The following is a 17496-nucleotide window of genomic DNA, read 5'->3' as shown; positions in this document are numbered from 1 at the left end:
CAGTGCCTTCAGAAAGTATTCATGCCCCTTGACTTATTCCACATTTTGTTGTTACAACATGAATAAAAAAAATATTAAATATATGTTTTTTCTCACCCATTCACACAATACTCCATAATGACAAAGTGAAAACATATTTTTTAAATGTTTCCAAATTGATTGAAAAATAAATACAAAAATGTCTAATTTACATAGGTATTCCCACCCCTGTGGCAATACATGTTAGAATCTACTTTGGCAGCGATTACAGCTGTGAGTCTTTCTGGATAAGTGTCTAAGAGCTTTGCAGACATGGATTGTACAATATTTGCACGTTATTAAAATTGTTCAAGCTCTGTCAAGTTAGTTGTTGCCATAGATATTCAAGCCAATTTAAGTCAAAACTGTAACTAGGCCACTGTGGAACATTCAATGACGTCTTGGTAAGCAACTCCAGTGTATATTTGTCCTCGTGTTTAAGGTTATTGTCCTGCTGAAAGGTACATTTGTTTCCCAGTGTATGTTGGAAAGCAGACTGAACCCGGTTTTCCTCTAGGATTTTGCCTGTGCTTAGCTTTATTCTGTTTATTTTTATCCTCAAAAACTCCCTAGTCCTTGCCGATGACAAGCACACTCATAACATGATGGTTCATATTCATAACGCTTCGTGTTCAGGACATAAAGTTAATTTCTTTGCCACATTTTTTTGCAGTTTTACTGTAGTGCCTTATTGCAAACAGGTTACATGTTTTGGAATGTTTATATTCTGTACAGGCTTCCTTCTTTTCACTCTGTAATTTAGGTCAGTATTGTGGAGTAACTACAATGTTGTTGATCCATCCTCAACTGTCTCTTATCACAGCCATTGAACTCTGTAATTGTTTTAAAGTCACCATTGGTGAAATCCCTGAGCGGTTTCTTTCCTCTCCGGCAACTGAGTTAGGAAGGACTTCTGTATCTTTGTAGTGACTGGGTGTATTGATACACCATTCAAAGTGTAATTAATAAATTCACCATGCTCAAAGGGATATTCAATGTCTGCTCACATTTTTTTTTACCCATCTACCAATAGGTGCCCTTCTTTGTGAGGCATTGGAAAACTTTGTGGTTGAATCTGTTTTTGAAATCACTGCTTGACTGAGGGACCTTACAGATAACTGTATGTGTTGGGTACAGAGATGAGGTAGTCATAAAAAAAATTATGTTAAGCACTATTATTGATTTTTCATTAATTAGTAAACATTTCTAAAAACATAATTCCACGTTGACATTATGGGGTATTATGTTTAGGCCAGTGACACAATATAAATGTAAACCATTTTAAATTCAGTCTCTAACACTACAAAATGTGGAAAAAGTCAAGGGGTGTGAATACTCTTCTGATGTCACTGCATCTACTGTATTGTCAATGTCTTGCGTATTCCCCTATGAAGACAAACTGGAATTCAAATGTGGTATTCCAGTAGTTGTTGGGACCTCATAACAGACTGTTTATTCATTTCAAAATAAGCTCACCCTTTCCAACATTATTGTTTCCCTGTGTATAATAGTACTTCTAATAGGAAGCAGCACCTCACCACTGTAAGTGAGGAGCCAAAGGACTGTAAACAAATTGCTTTCACCTCAGTAGACCAGGTTTAAGTCCCTCTACCCAGCCTTTCTTATAAGCTTACATGTCCCTGTGGCACAGGCAGAGAGATGAAATATGGCCTGTGAGCGCTGCTCTGGTGGTTCAGTGTCGTCTTTTTGCTCTGCAAGGAGGATTAAATGCAATACAAGCCCCCTTTGGATGTCCCAGAGAGCCCTGTGAGAGGGAGTTACCGCCTTGGTTCATGTTGTGGAGATATGATGTTAACTTCTCAGCCATACTTCCATGTGGCATTACTGCTGTGCACTGGCAGCCTGAAATACTATATGTAGAAATGTATTTATTGGAAACTGGGGTGAATGTAGGAACTGGGCTAGCATGTTAAACCAGCAATCAGCAGTAGAAACAATAAAAAAGCATCCTCCCCACCCTTGTTTCAGTAAAAAGCTGAGGTATTCTATGAATGCAAGGACTGACCATCCATGACATCAAAATTCTAATTTTAACCATGTTTTTAGGCTGTGCAGTATTACATTTACTTTGTTTACAAACATTGGAGTAAAACAAAGCTTATAGTTTGGGTTCTGATGGGATGTGACAGCTGAACTAAGCTCATGAGGCATTTATAAGTTATATTCTTCAAGAATCAATGGGTACATATCATTCATTTATAAAGAGGGTGGTACTGCCAAGCCACTCTGCTATAAGGCAGGACTGATTGATGCTAGTGCTCAATCCCCTATCTTTCTTCTGTGGAGCTCGCTTCATACAGACAATAATTTCTCTTACATTTGTTGGAGTTTAAAGGTGTTGTTACTTTACAATATTTAAGAACAAAACACGGCCTCTCTTGTAACATTGCTGTAGTGCTTTGAGTTGTTTATGAGTTAATCAACTGGCAATACAAAACACTTTACCAGACTGCTACAAGGACATTTGTCATCCAGTAATCGGGCAGAACCACCTGCACAATGTCTGAGTCGTCATGCTTCTTCAGTTGGGATGTATCCATTTATTCTGGTCTCAATAACCTGCAAAGGTTATGAACAAGCTATAAAATAAGTCCCATTTCGCCTGCTCGTTTGTCATCCCTTGGCCACTTCATTTTCACAGCTAATTATCTCCAGTACAGTGATAAATATGTGTGGTAATTGTCTGTGGCACCCTGATAATTATACCCAGCTCTGATGATGGGGAGTGGGGAGAGGAGGGGGGTGGGGGGACATCTGCATGGAAACATTGAGAGAGAACCAGTTGGGCATGTGTGTAACTGGTCTCTGATAATATTAAATGCAGCGCACTGCCTTAGTCAATTATCAGTGAGTTGCTACACTACACTACAACCTAAAAGGGTTTTTCAACTGTCCTCATAGGAGAACCCTTTGAATAACCCTTTTTGGTTGCAGGTAGAACCCTTTTAAGTTCCATGTAGAACCCTTTCCATATAGGGTTCTACATGGAACCCAAAAGGGTTTTCCTATGGGGACAGCCAGAGAACCCTTTTGGAACCCTTTTTTCTAAGAGTGTAATGCAGTAACTACAGCCATAGCTGTACAACTGCCCTGCTGGTTACTGCCCTGCTGGTTACTGTCCTGATGGTGTGGTGGATGAATCAGAATTAGTTGGGTAACATAAGTAATTAAGATGTCATATCTGCATAATATTCTTATGTGATATACTTTTTATTAGAATGTATTTCTAATAGACTCTAGTGTTGGCAGTTGTATTTTTTTCCCTCCGCTGGGGCTCAGTCACTTGGGGCCCAGAGAGGGGAGAGGTCAGGCTTGTCTTTCACATATCCCTGGTGCTATGCAGAATATCAGAAAGGGAAGAGGACAGGATGGAACATTGTCTTCATATGTGAATGTATCTGTTAAACCATGTGAAGGGATGGCGTGATTAAGGGGGAACCAATTACTTGTCTCCACAATGTCTGTGCGCAAGTCACTCCCTCCTTTGGCATTGTCTGGAACCATTGTATGTCCTCTATGAGGTTGCACTTATCCTGGGATAGTGTATGACCTAGAGGCTCACTCCCCTCAGTGAGCTTGTCCAGGAGTGGGGTCAAGAGGGGGTCTCTTGAGATGGGAGTATCTAGAGTTAACATTTGTTCTGCCATTGGATGAGGTAATGGTTCTGTGCTATGAAGTACCAGGAACGAGATTAGAACCTCGTCTTAGGGACCACACTGAACGATAATTTATAGCGAATGTTATCTAGCTATGGGATACTCCTTTCTCAATTATATAGTCCCTTTGTGAACTGTTCCTAAGATCTGTGGTTCGTCATGTAAGTTGAGAGGGGTGTATCTTGGCTATAAAAGATCTTGGTACTTTTCTGTTATCACTTTTCAATGGTTCATTAGAGATGGCGCATCATTGAAAGTCAGATGCTATTGCAAAGCTCTTATTATTATTAAAAATGTAGTTTAAGTATAACTCTGACTGGTGTGTGAAGTTTTTAACTCTCATTTGGTAAAGCAGAAATAAGCCACCACAATGGTTACTGGCCTGCTGGTTACTGCCCTACCGGTTACTGCCCTGCTGGTTATTACCCTGCTGGTTATTACCCTGCTGGTTATTACCCTGCTGGTTACTGCCCTACCGGTTACTGCCCTGCTGGTTATTACCCTGCTGGTTATTACCCTGCTGGTTATTACCCTGCTGGTTACTGCCCTACCGGTTACTGCCCTGCTGGTTATTACCCTGCTGGTTACTGCCCTACCGGTTACTGCCCTGCCGGTTATTACCCTGCTGGTTACTGCCCTACCGGTTACTGCCCTGCTGGTTATTACCCTGCTGGTTACTGCCCTGCTGGTTACTGCCCTGCTGGTTACTGGCCTACCGGTTACTGCCCTACCGGTTACTGGCCTACCGGTTACTGCCCTACCGGTTACTGCCCTGCTGGTTATTACCCTACTGGTTACTGCCCTACCGGTTACTGCCCTGCTGGTTATTACCCTGCTGGTTACTGCCCTACTGGTTATTACCCTGCTGGTTACTGCCCTACCGGTTACTACCCTGCTGGTTACTGGCCTACTGGTTACTGCCCTGCTGGTTATTACCCTGCTGGTTACTGCCCTGCTGGTTACTGCCCTACCGGTTACTACCCTGCTGGTTACTGGCCTACTGGTTACTGCCCTGCTGGTTATTACCCTGCTGGTTACTGCCCTGCTGGTTACTGCCCTGCTAGTTATTACCCTGCTGGTTACTGCCCTGCTGGTTACTGCCCTGCTAGTTATTACCCTGCTGGTTATTACCCTGCTGGTTACTACCCTACTGGTTACTGCCCTGCTGGTTATTACCCTGCTGGTTACTGCCCTGCTGGTTATTACCCTGCTGGTTATTACCCTACTGGTTACTACCCTGCTGTTTATTACCCTGCTGGTTATTACCCTGCTGGTTACTACCCTGCTGGTTATTACCCTGCTGGTTATTACCCTGCTGGTTACTACCCTGCTGGTTACTACCCTGCTGGTTATTACCCTGCTGGTTATTACCCTGCTGGTTACTGCCCTACTGGTTACTGGCCTGCTGGTTACTGCCCTACTGGTTACTGCCCTACCGGTTACTGCCCTGCTGGTTACTGGCCTGCTGGTTACTGCCCTACTGGTTACTGCCCTACTGGTTACTGCCCTACCGGTTACTGCCCTACTGGTTACTGCCCTACCGGTTACTGCCCTGCTGGTTACTGCCCTACCGGTTACTGCCCTGCTGGTTACTGCCCTGCTGGTTACTGCCCTACTGGTTATTACCCTGCTGGTTACTGCCCTACTGGTTACTGCCCTGCTGGTTACTGCCCTGCTGGTTACTGCCCTACTGGTTACTGCCCTACCGGTTACTGCCCTGCTGGTTACTGCCCTACCGGTTACTGCCCTGCTGGTTACTGCCCTACTGGTTATTACCCTGCTGGTTACTGCCCTGCTGGTTACTGCCCTGCTGGTTACTGCCCTACTGGTTATTACCCTGCTGGTTACTGCCCTGCTGGTTACTGCCCTGCTGGTTACTGCCCTACTGGTTACTGCCCTACCGGTTACTGCCCTGCTGGTTACTGCCCTACCGGTTACTGCCCTGCTGGTTACTGCCCTACTGGTTATTACCCTACTGGTTACTGCCCTACCGGTTACTGCCCTGCTGGTTATTACCCTGCTGGTTACTTGCTCATCTAGTAGTAATGTGTGTCATAATGGGGTTAGGGACCAAAGGCCAGCCACCCTGTCGTAATTGTCAGAGTCCAATGGGATCCGATTCAGTAAGAAATTGGAGCAGAAATGGATATTAAACAGCTTCAAAACAAGGCAATGATTGGATGATGGATGGATTCTCCATTACTGCTCAGAATGATGCATTGAGAGGAGTGTTTCTGATTGCTCTGCTTTTAAAACGTAATGTGAGTGAAAGCATACAGTAGGCATGTCTCTAAATGCCTATCATTTGCAGTAAATCTCTTAAAGCTGAGATCCGCATAAAGGGAAACAGCGCCGCTGGTCGCCCCAGGCGTATTTAGGGGTTCAGCAGCGTAGCTGGAGAAACCCTATTGTATCTGTTGGCGTTCATCATTACTGTTTTCGTTTTGTTTATTAACCTTTTTCTGCAGTGGGCTAAATCAGGGTCACATAGTCTTTCTAGGTATTCTTAAACAAATCTACTTTGAAACAAAAGTATACACCTCACACACATGGTTATGGGCTTAAAAAGTTAAGCGTTCATCCCATTACACTTTATATAATGTACATCACAGAATACTGAAATATAACAAAACCATATGACATAGAAACAGCAGATTTTTCGGCAGGTTTTTAAAATAATAAATAGAGGGTACATCAGCTTTAATAAAGCATATAGATTAGGGTACATCAATGTAGTAGTCCGCATCATTTCCAATCCCCCATATATTTTTTTGTTAATATATATTATACATTATAGCCATACAACATTATAGGCCATGAGACCATTTGACTGCAGCGAAGGGCTACACAGAGAAGAGGAGCTCCAGTGTTGTGGTAAAACAAATGTTGCAAATACTTTCCTGTTCTATCATGCGTATAATGATGTGCAGTGATGTCAGAGGGAAATAAAACAGTGCTCCTTGTTTGAAGTAACGTCTTTGTTGTTGTAATATGGCAAACGGATTTGTCTGGTTCACCGCTACGGACTCCAACTTTAAACAGACTGAAGAAAGAGAACAGCAGAGTTAATTGCGGGGTTATAATGACTAAGTCATGTTGCAATGAAAACAGTGCTGTAATCTTCATTATTGCTCTGCTCATAATATGTATTGCAGGTGATGTAAATTGAATTGGATTAGTTTAGGAAGAGGAATTGAGTTTGGAAGCTGCAGGCTATTTATAATATGACTGCATTTTTTTGGGCAGCAAATACAGTGCGTTCGGAAAGTATTCAGACCACTTGTCTTTTTCCACATTTTGTTACATTACAGCCTTATTCTAAAATGGATTAAAAAAATAAAATCCTTAACAATCTACACACAATACCCCATAATGACGAAGAAAATGTGTTTTTAATATAACGTATACATAAGTATTCAGACCCTTTACTCAGTACTTTGTTGGAGCACCTTTGGCAGCGATTACAGCCTAGATTCTTCTTGGGTGTGACGCTACAAGCTTGGCACAACTGTATTTGGGGAGTTTCTCCCATTCTTCTCTGCAGATCCTCTCAATCTATGTCAGGTTGGATGGAAAGCGTCGCTGCATAGCTATTTTCAGGTCTCTCCAGAGATGTTGGATCGGGATCATGTCCGGGCTCTGGCTGGGCCAGTCAAGGACATTCAGAGACTTGTCCCAAAGCCACTCTTGTGTTGTCTTGGCTGTGTGCTTTGGGTCGTTGTCCTGTTGAAAGGTGAACCTTCGCCCCAGTCGGAGGTCCTGAGTGCTCTGGAGCAGGTTTTCATCAGGATCAGGATTTGTACTCTGTACACCTTCCCCTCAATCCTGATTAGTCTCCCAGTCCCTGCCACTGAAAAACATCCCCACAGAATGATGTTGCCACCACCATGCTTCAACATAGGGATGGTGCCAGGTTTCCTCCAGACGTGTCGCTTGGCATTCAGTTCAAAGAATTCAATCTTGGTTTCATCAGACCAGAGAATCTTGTTTCTCATGGTCTGAGAGTCTGTAGGTGCCTTTTGGCAAACTCTAAGCGGGCTGTCATGTGCCTTTTACTGAGGAGTGGCTTCCGTCTGGCCACTCTGCAATAAAGCCCTTTTTGGTGGAGTGCTGCAGAGATGGTTGTCCTTCTGGAAGATTCTCCCATCTCCGGAGAGGAACCTTGGAGCTCGGTCAGAATGACCATCGGGTTCTTGGTAACCTCCCTGACCAAGGCCCTTCTCCCCCGATTGCTGTTTGGCCGGGCGGCCAGCTCTAAGAAAAGTCTTGGTGGTTCCAAACTTATTCTATTTAAGAAAGATGGAAACTACTGTGTTGTTAGGGACCTTCAATGCTGCAGACATGTTTAGGTACCCTTCCCCAGATCTGTGCCCCGACTCAATCCTGTTTTTTGCTTTGTCATTATGGGGTGTTGTGTGTAGATTGAATAGGGCAAAAAACGACTTTATCAATTTTCGAATTAGGCTGTAACGTAACAAAATGTGGGAAAAGGGAAGGGTCTGAATGCTTTCCAAGTGAACTGAATGAGCTAAAGTGGCCTGGCATGTATTTCAAACATGAAAGTAAAGGAAGGAACACTAGCCAAAATTAGTAAGCTCTCATATCCTTTATAATTATGGAATTTCATACAATTGAAGTCTACTTCCTGTTTTTCTGCTTCCTCTTTATCATTCTGAATTGACCCTTAACCTTTTGCAGATAGTATTTACAGTAGGCTTACTCTTTTTAAATTCATGAACCTGAGAATGAATCATTATGACAACTTCCAAGTGTCACAGGAAACGTGCGAATGAAGCAAGCTACAACGCTCACTAACACGTCAGGGACACTGACAAACCCCTAGGTATAAGAAAACAGGGATGTTAATTAGAAGTATTACTTGATAGATACCTGCTCTGTTCCTCTTCACATGTATTTGCGGCAATGAAAGTATTATTATGGTATTATGATTACTAGGCTTCTGAAAGGCACTGCTTCCCTAATGAAATTGGTGCAATACTGCTCCGACCACAAACTCAATCTCTTTAATCAATAAAATTAGCTGGATGTTTATTTCCATCTACACTGGAGAACTGTTCTAATGCCTCCCGGTTGAAACTCACATCTTGTCTTGAGTGTTTATGCAGAACACAGCTCAGAGTTGAAGCATGTCTCTCTCCAAAGCAGTCAAAAGCTGTGTGATAGAGGGATTTTGATTGTCTGGGAGAAAGAAGACACTGGTGTTTTGATTAAATGACATGCATGGTGAAAAAGTGGAATGCAACAAGTAATTGGGAATGTTGAAGGGTGATCTGTCCTCAGTGTCCTTCAGGATAGGCCCCCTGTGGGACCACTGGAGGCATCTGGTCATGTATTCTCAGGCAGTCAGCAGAGTCCCCTGCAGCCTAACTATTGCTATTGCCAGCCTTCAATATTGATCTAGTCCAAAGTATTCATGATGGCATTTTGTCCACGCAGACTGAGGATCCATGAGCGTTCAAAATTCTAATCAGTTTAAATGCATTCTTTATTCTCGGTGCTACCTGGCATTTTATCATTATGTGTCCTATTACTCCACACGCATAAGGGAATCAATAGGAACAGCACCTGCGGCCAAGTTGCCTTGCTGAACTAATTGAAGAAAGAGTGTTACAGATACAAAATCTCCAGGTGGTTCCCAATGCAATCAGAGAGAAGCACACAACCATTTAGCCACAGCTGTGATATTCGATGAAGGTGGCAAATATGAAATATGGAGCCTGCATCATGTGTGTGTGTATATGTGTGTGCGTGCGCTTGCATTTGTTTCTAGCTGCAGGTGTGTGGACTGGTCCTCTAGGGCAGGTGTGTGGACTGGTCCTCTTGGGCAGGTGTGTGGACTGGTCCACCAGGGCAGGTGTGTGGACTGGTCCTCTAGGGCAGGTGTGTGGACTGGTCCTCTAGGGCAGGTGTGTGGACTGGTCCTCTAGGGCAGGTGTGTGGACTGGTCCTCTTGGGCAGGTGTGTGGACGGGTCCACCAGGGCAGGTGTGTGGACTTGTCCTCTAGGGCAGGTGTGTGGACTGGTCCTCTAGGGCAGGTGTGTGGACTGGTCCACCAGGGCAGGTGTGTGGACTGGTCCTCTAGGGCAGGTGTGTGGACTGGTCCTCTAGGGCAGGTGTGTGGACTGGTCCTCTAGGGCAAGTGTGTGGACTGGTCCTCTAGGGCAGGTGTGTGGACTGGTCCTCTAGGGCAGGTGTGTGGACTGGTCCTCTTGGGCAGGTGTGTGGACTGGTCCACCAGGGCAGGTGTGTGGACTGGTCCTCTAGGGCAGGTGTGTGGACTGGTCCTCTAGGGCAGGTGTGTGGACTGGTCCTCTAGGGCAGGTGTGTGGACTGGTCCACCAGGGCAGGTGTGTGGACTGGTCCTCTTGGGCAGGTGTGTGGACGGGTCCACCAGGGCAGGTGTGTGGACTGGTCCTCTAGGGCAGGTGTGTGGACTGGTCCTCTAGGGCAGGTGTGTGGACTGGTCCACCAGGGCAGGTGTGTGGACTGGTCCTCTAGGGCAGGTGTGTGGACTGGTCCTCTAGGGCAGGTGTGTGGACTGGTCCTCTAGGGCAAGTGTGTGGACTGGTCCTCTAGGGCAGGTGTGTGGACTGGTCCTCTAGGGCAGGTGTGTGGACTGGTCCTCTAGGGCAGGTGTGTGGACTGGTCCACCAGGGCAGGTGTGTGGACTGGTCCTCTAGGGCAGGTGTGTGGACTGGTCCTCTAGGGCAGGTGTGTGGACTGGTCCACCAGGGCAGGTGTGTGGACTGGTCCACCAGGGCAGAGTACGGAATGAGACTAACAATGAGACTCGTGTACACTCATCATACTCATCTCCAGGGGGCCTGTAGAGAAAAATAGAGAAAAACATTTAAGAGCTGTTGCTCAGGAATCTTTGGTAACGCCAAACGTCATTGTCTCTTGTAATCATTAGAACATCAGATGTGAATTCATGATTCCAGGAATATCTTAGACGTAACTTAAACTAATTTGAAAAACACATCTGATACTAATTTAATTAAAGCATTATTGGCGGAGCCTAATTTCAATCCAGTCCAATATGGCCCTTACTTAGCTCTATTTTATTCAATTTCCACGCAGCTAGCGCGCTTATTCAATTAGCCTCCAAATTAAGTTACTGTGGGGACGCTAGATCCATCTGCTTCCCGGATTCAGTTGGGTGCTTTTTAGTGTCCCCCGGCCATCACATCTTTAAACGAACAGCCCTCCTTTGAGCCTGGATAATGCTACACCTCACCTTCCATTATCTTCTCTCTTCTTATCTTCTAGCACACGTCGGCCTCATCCCCCTGTCTCTTTTCTCGCTCAACTGATGCTGGATGTTTATTTATTTATTTATTTATTTTATCTTTGAATGATTGATTCATGAGTTTCCAGCAGAGAGAGAGAGCCTTAATCTCAGGGATCTGTAGGAATGTAAGGATTGAAGGCGCCTCGACTCAAATCAGTGCTGCCCAGATTGCCTCCTATGCATTCTACATGTGTATCTGGCTGTTTCAACATATATCAAAGCCAATCTCCCACTCCAAGACCAGACTTGTATCCATGTGCTTATCTCAGTGCTTTTCTATCAGAGATTCTTATTGAATATTCACAAGTAGATGGAGCACCTTGTAGATGTAGCATCTTGTCAGTCACACACGATGATAATATGATTGATCTGGAGCTGTCCATTTTAAGAAAGGGTGCAACACTAGAGGAAACTAGGTATAGATCATATTAGAGGCCTTGCTTGGCATTCACAGTTTGTGTCTGTCAACACAAACTGTGTGTGTGTGTGTGTGTGTGTGTGTGTGTGTGTGTGTGTGTGTGTGTGTGTGTGTGTGTGTGTGTGTGTGTGTGTGCGTGCATGCTTCACACTTGCCACTTTTAGCACTCACAAAGACCACTAAGGAAAGAGAAACGTATAATAAACTTGTAATCGATTTTTGAACAAAATTAATGGCTGCCCTTTATCCTAGTATAGTAGATGAAAAGAGAGTACAGAGATACTACTCTGCGCCTGATCTGTAAGTCTTAACCCTGTGTTAACCCTGCCACCTGCCAAATCCAACGTAAATGCTGTTTATGAGAATCACAGTGGGTGTAATTTCCAGCGTCCTCTCTGCTATTGTAACACCAAATCAAAGTGTATTTGTCACATGCGCCGAATACAACAGGTGTAGGTAGACCTTACCGTGAAATGCTTACTTACAAGCCCTTAACCAACGATGCAGTTCAAGAGTTAATAAAATATTTACTAAGTAAACTAAAGTTTAAAAAAATTATATTTCAAAAACTAACACATTACATTTGCATAACAATAACAATACTTTATACAGGGGGTACCGGTACCGAGTCAATGTGTGGGGGTACAGGTTAGTCGAGGTAATTTCTGACTGCATCCCAATAATCTCTCTTTTCTCCCAAAGAGTGCACTTGTTTACTTCCCTTCATGGATTTAAAAGGAAATAATGGGTACTATAGCCCATGCCTACACCAATCCAATGCTTTTAAACTTCTCACGAGTCACAAACCCGGATCCGGGATCCCCCCATCAAAAAAGCTCACTAGCATAGCCTAGCCTAACGCGACAGGGATATCATATAATATAATTTTCATGAAATCACAAGTCCAAGACACCAAATGAAAGATAAACATCTTGTGAATCCAGCCATCATTTCCGATTTTTAAAATGTTTTACAGCGAAAACACAATATGTATTTCTATTAGCTAACCACGATAGCAAAAGACTCAACCGCATATTTTCACAATTTTTTTACCGCATAGGTAGCTATCACAAATTCGACCAAATAAAGATAGTCACTAACCAAGAAACAACTTCATCAGATGACAGTCTTATAACAGATTTATTGTATAGCATATGTTTTGTTCGAAAAATGTGCATATTTCAGGTATAAATCATAGTTTTACATTGCAGCCACCATCACAAATCTCACCAAAGCAGCTAGAATAACTACAGAGACCAACGTGAAATACCTAAATACTCATCATAAAACATTTATGAAAAATACATGGTGTACAGCAAATGAAAGACAAACATCTTGTGAATCCAGCCAATATTTCAGATTTTTTAAGTGTTTTACAGCGAAAACACATTAACCTCTAACACCCCCCAAACCCGGATCCGGGAGCACCCCCATCAGTAGAAAAGCTACTAGCATAGCCTAGCATAGCGTCACAAGTAAATACTAGCATCTAAATATCATAAAATCACAAGTCCAAGACACCAGATGAAATATACACATCTTGTGAATCCAGCCATCATTTCTGATTTTTAAAATGTTTTACAGGGAAGACACAATATGTAAATCTATTAGCTAACCACGTTAGCAAAAGACACCACTTTTTTACTCCACCATATTTTTACTCCATCAGTAGCTATCACAAATTCGACCAAATAAAGATATAAATAGCCACTAACCAAGAAACAACTTCATCAGATGACAGTCTGATAACATATTTATTGTATAGCATATGTTTTGTTAGAAAAATGTGCATATTTCAGGTATAAATCATAGTTTACCATTGCAGCCACCATCACAACTCTCACCAAAGCGACTAAAATAACTACAGAGAGCAACGTGTATTACCTAATTACTCATCATAAAACATTTCTTAAAAATACACAGCGTACAGCAAATGAAAGACACAGATCTTGTGAATCCAGACAATATTTCAGATTTTCTAAGTGTTTTACAGCGAAAACACAATATAGCGTTATATTAGCATACCACAATAGCAAACATCACAACAGCATTGATTCAAGGCAAAAATAGCTTGAACGTATAAACCACCAAAATATATTAATTTTTTCACTAACCTTCTCAGAATTCTTCAGATGACAGTCCTATAACATCATATTACACAATGCATATAGAGTTTGTTCGAAAATGTGCATATTTAGCGGCACAAATCGTGGTTATACAATGAGAAAAGTAGCAAAGCTGCCCAGAAAATGTCAGGAGAAATCTTTGAAGAGGCACCTATTCTAATCAGTAACTATTCCAAAACTTGACTAAAAAATACAGGTTGGACAGCAATTGAAAGACAAATTAGTTCTTAATGCAATCGCTGGATTACATTTTTAAAATTAACGTTACTTCAAGCATACAGCGTGCGCTAAAGCGAGACGCACCGAAATTCATGGCGGAATTATTATTAGACATTTGTCAACATAAGTACGAATTAACAGCATAAAGACTGCTTACTATTAGCTGAGCTTCCATCAGAATCTTGGGCAAGGTGTCCTTTCTCCAGAACAATCGTCTTTGGGTTGAAAGATGTCCTCTTGTCCGGTCGAAATAGCCGCTAATGTTAGCCACCAACTGGAGAGGTGTCCAACTCGTGAAAGCGCATGACAAAGAAATCCCAGAAAATCGCAATAAACTGCTATAAACTGCTATAAGTCGGTTTAAATTAACTACCTTATGATGTCTTTAACACCTATAACGAATAAAAACATGACCGGAGATATAGAACTACTAAAACGAAAGCGTTTGCAGGACGCCATTGTGATGTCTTCTTGCGTCAGGCGCACCGTTGAAAAGGACGGTACTTCCGTTCCACGGTCTTATAAAGGGCCCCAGATTGCGCAATCCACTCCATTCAAATTCTCCCTGCTTACTGACATCTAGAGGAAGACGTATGCAGTGCATGTAGCCCGATGGCTTACATGGGGACTTATAAACTGGCCTCAGAACAGGGACCTCGATTTCTGAAATCTCACTCCCTGACAGGAAATGTGCTGCAGAATGAGTTCTGTTTCACTCAGAGAAATAATTCAAACGGTTTTAGAAAATAGAGAGTGTTTTCTATCCAATAGTAATAATAATATGCATATTGTACGAGCAAGAATTGAGTACGAGGCAGTTTAATTTGGGAACTAATTATTACAAAGTCGAAATGGCGCCCCCCTAGGCTCAAGAAGATATAGCATTATATTAGCTTACTACAATAGCCAACCACACAACAGCATTAATTCAACGCAACGGTAGCGATAGCGAAAAAAACAGCAAAAGATATACATTTCTTCACTAACCTTCACAATCTTCATCAGATGACAGTCCTATAACATCATATTACACAATACATGTAGGGTTTGATCGAAAATGTGCATATTTAGCGGCACAAATCGTGGTTTTACAATGTGAATACGTAGTCAAAATGCAAAAATATTGTCCGGAGAAATCTTGGAGAGGCACCTAATCTAATCAAATAACTAATCATAAACTTTACTAAAAAATACATGTTGGACAGCAAATGAAAGATACACTAGTTCTTAATGCAACCGCTGTGCTAGATTTTTAAAAATAACTTTAGTACGACATACAGCTTATGTTATAGCGAGACAGCGCCCAAAATCAGGGCGAAAAATACGACTACACATTTGACAGAAATACGAAATAACATCATAAATGGTTCCTACTATTTGATGAGCTTCCATCAGAATCTTGTACAAGGTGTCCTTTGTCCAGAATAATCGTTGTTCGGTTGTAGAATGTCCTCTTCATCTGTCGAATTAGCAACCAAAGCTAGCCATGTGGCGCAGGAGTGTCCAAACTCCAAACGCAAAACAAAGAAAATGCCGAAAATTGCAATAAACTGATATAAACTGATATAACTCGGTTTAAAATAACTACTTTATGATGTTAACACATATATCAAATAAAATCAGAGCCGGAGATATCTAACGTCTATAACGAAAGCTTTTCAGAACGCAATCCAGGGGTCCTTCCCGCGCCTTGCTGAACAAAGGAAACTTGGGGTCATGTCATTCCAAGAGCTCTCATTTGACCTCAGATCAAGCTATACACCCCATTCCACCTCTCACTGCCTATTGACATCTAGTGGAAGGCGTATGCAGTGCATGTAGATCCATAGATTTCAGGCAAATTAATAGGATGGCCCTGGAACAGAGCCTCGATTTCAGATTTTTCACTTCCTGGCAGGAAGTTTGCTGCAAAATGAGTTCTGTTTTACTCACAGATATAATTCAAACGGTTTTAGAAACTAGAGAGTGTTTTCTATCCAATAGTAATAATAATATGCATATTGTTCGAGCAAGAATTGAGTACGAGGCAGTTTAATTTGGGAACGATTTTTTACAAAGTGAAAACAGCGCCCCCATATTGACAAAAGGTTAAATGTGTGGGGATTAGTGAACGGGTGCACACTTCAGGAGAAAGCAGGTATTATTTGGATACGCCCCGTGGATTTGTGTCCCTCTCTACTCTCCAACAGATATAGGACACGACACACTAAACCAATGGAGTCCCTCCACACTGTCAAAGCTTTAAAGGGGCAGTGCATTGAGTTATTTTCATTAAATAGACACACACAGTGATTTATTAGACATACAGTGATGATTTAAAAATACAATTACAAAGGCTGCATGGGGGCTTTAAATGATCTGTCAGCATGGTTGATTCCATGGCCGTTTTCTTCCCCCCATTTGATTTGAGTTAATGAGACAAGCAGAGTCTATCTCTAGCCCATCCCTAGAAACATGGAATTTATTTTCCAGAAGGATGTAGAATGTTTACCTTTTAATAACTGGATTTGATCCAACGTTTCTTTGGGAAATTGATCACCCGCCTTAATTGTGTTTTTATAATCCATTCTGTCTTTGTCTTTTTGGCACCCAGGTGAATTTATGCTTAAATCTTCTTCTCAAGAACTTAGCTTTGGCCCGCTGGTTTAAATGATGTATGGGGAAAAAAGGCTCCCACTAAATGAAAAGCTGTCAAGTCTTTTCAACTGTGTGTGCTGTGTCAAATTCACTGTGATCACGGTAGTCTCTCCTCAAAGGCACTCAACAGTTTTACACCTGCATGTTTTAGCATAACGTTTTTTCACATCAGAAAAAATCTAATTTTATTTAACAGTGAAACGCTTACTTACGAGTCATTTTCCAACAATGCAGAGGTAAAGATAAAGATACGAATAGAGAAATAGAAAGAGTGACAAGGAATAAATACACAGTGAATAATGAATAACAATACAGAGTAAAAATAACATGGCTATATAAAGGGAGTACCAGTAGGGAGTCGAGGTGCAGTGGTACGAGGTAATTGAGGTAGCTAAGAACATATAGGTAGGGGTAAAGTGACTAGGCAACAGGATAAAAACTAGACAGTAGCAGCATATGTGGTGAGTGTGAAAGTGTATGTGTGTGTGAGATTGTGTGTATGTGGTGTCAGTACACATGTGTGTGCATGTTTTGTATATGTTGTTTTGGTGTGTCAGTGTAAGCATGTGTGGGTAGATTCCAGTGTGTGTGCATAGAGTCAGTACAAGAGAATTAGTGCAAAAAAGGGTCAATGCAGGTAGTCCGGGTTGCCATTTGATATTTAGCAGTCTTGTGTAGCAGTCTTATGGCTTGGGGGTAGAAGCTGTTCAGGGTCCTGTTGGTTCCAGACATGGTGCACTGTTACCGCTTGCCGTGCAGTGGCTCGAACATTCAGACTGCTTTGTAGTGTCCTTCGATTTACTGTTTACTGGAAGGCTTAAAACTTCCACTCTGGCTTGAAGATGCACACTTTTATTAGCTCATTTTTGACCAATATTGGGAAGCTGTCACCAATATTTCTCCACAATTTTCTCAACATAGCCTAGTATTTCCACTCAACACTTGACACTTTTTTCCTAAAGTGGATTCGGTATGCGCCACAACTGTCATTGAACCTTTGCTCTAGGAGGGTGAGGCGACATGCGGCACTGTTAAAAGCAGTCGATTTGTCAGAGCGAGCAGGAAGTTCTGTGTTGAACTTTGCTTGT

General features: G+C 42.4%; 1 protein-coding gene across 1 annotated transcript in view; it reads left to right on the top strand.

Moving 5' to 3' along the window:
* LOC120053796 (EGF-like repeat and discoidin I-like domain-containing protein 3) overlaps positions 1-17496 on the top strand; it is a 110562-nt gene that overhangs the window by 68887 nt on the left and 24179 nt on the right. The window lies entirely within an intron of this gene.

Source organism: Salvelinus namaycush, chromosome 1 (genome assembly GCF_016432855.1).
Source record: "Salvelinus namaycush isolate Seneca chromosome 1, SaNama_1.0, whole genome shotgun sequence".
NCBI classification, from domain to species: domain Eukaryota; kingdom Metazoa; phylum Chordata; class Actinopteri; order Salmoniformes; family Salmonidae; genus Salvelinus; species Salvelinus namaycush.
The sequence above is the reverse complement of the archived record's forward strand: the minus strand, read 5'-3'. Positions and strand labels throughout refer to the sequence as shown.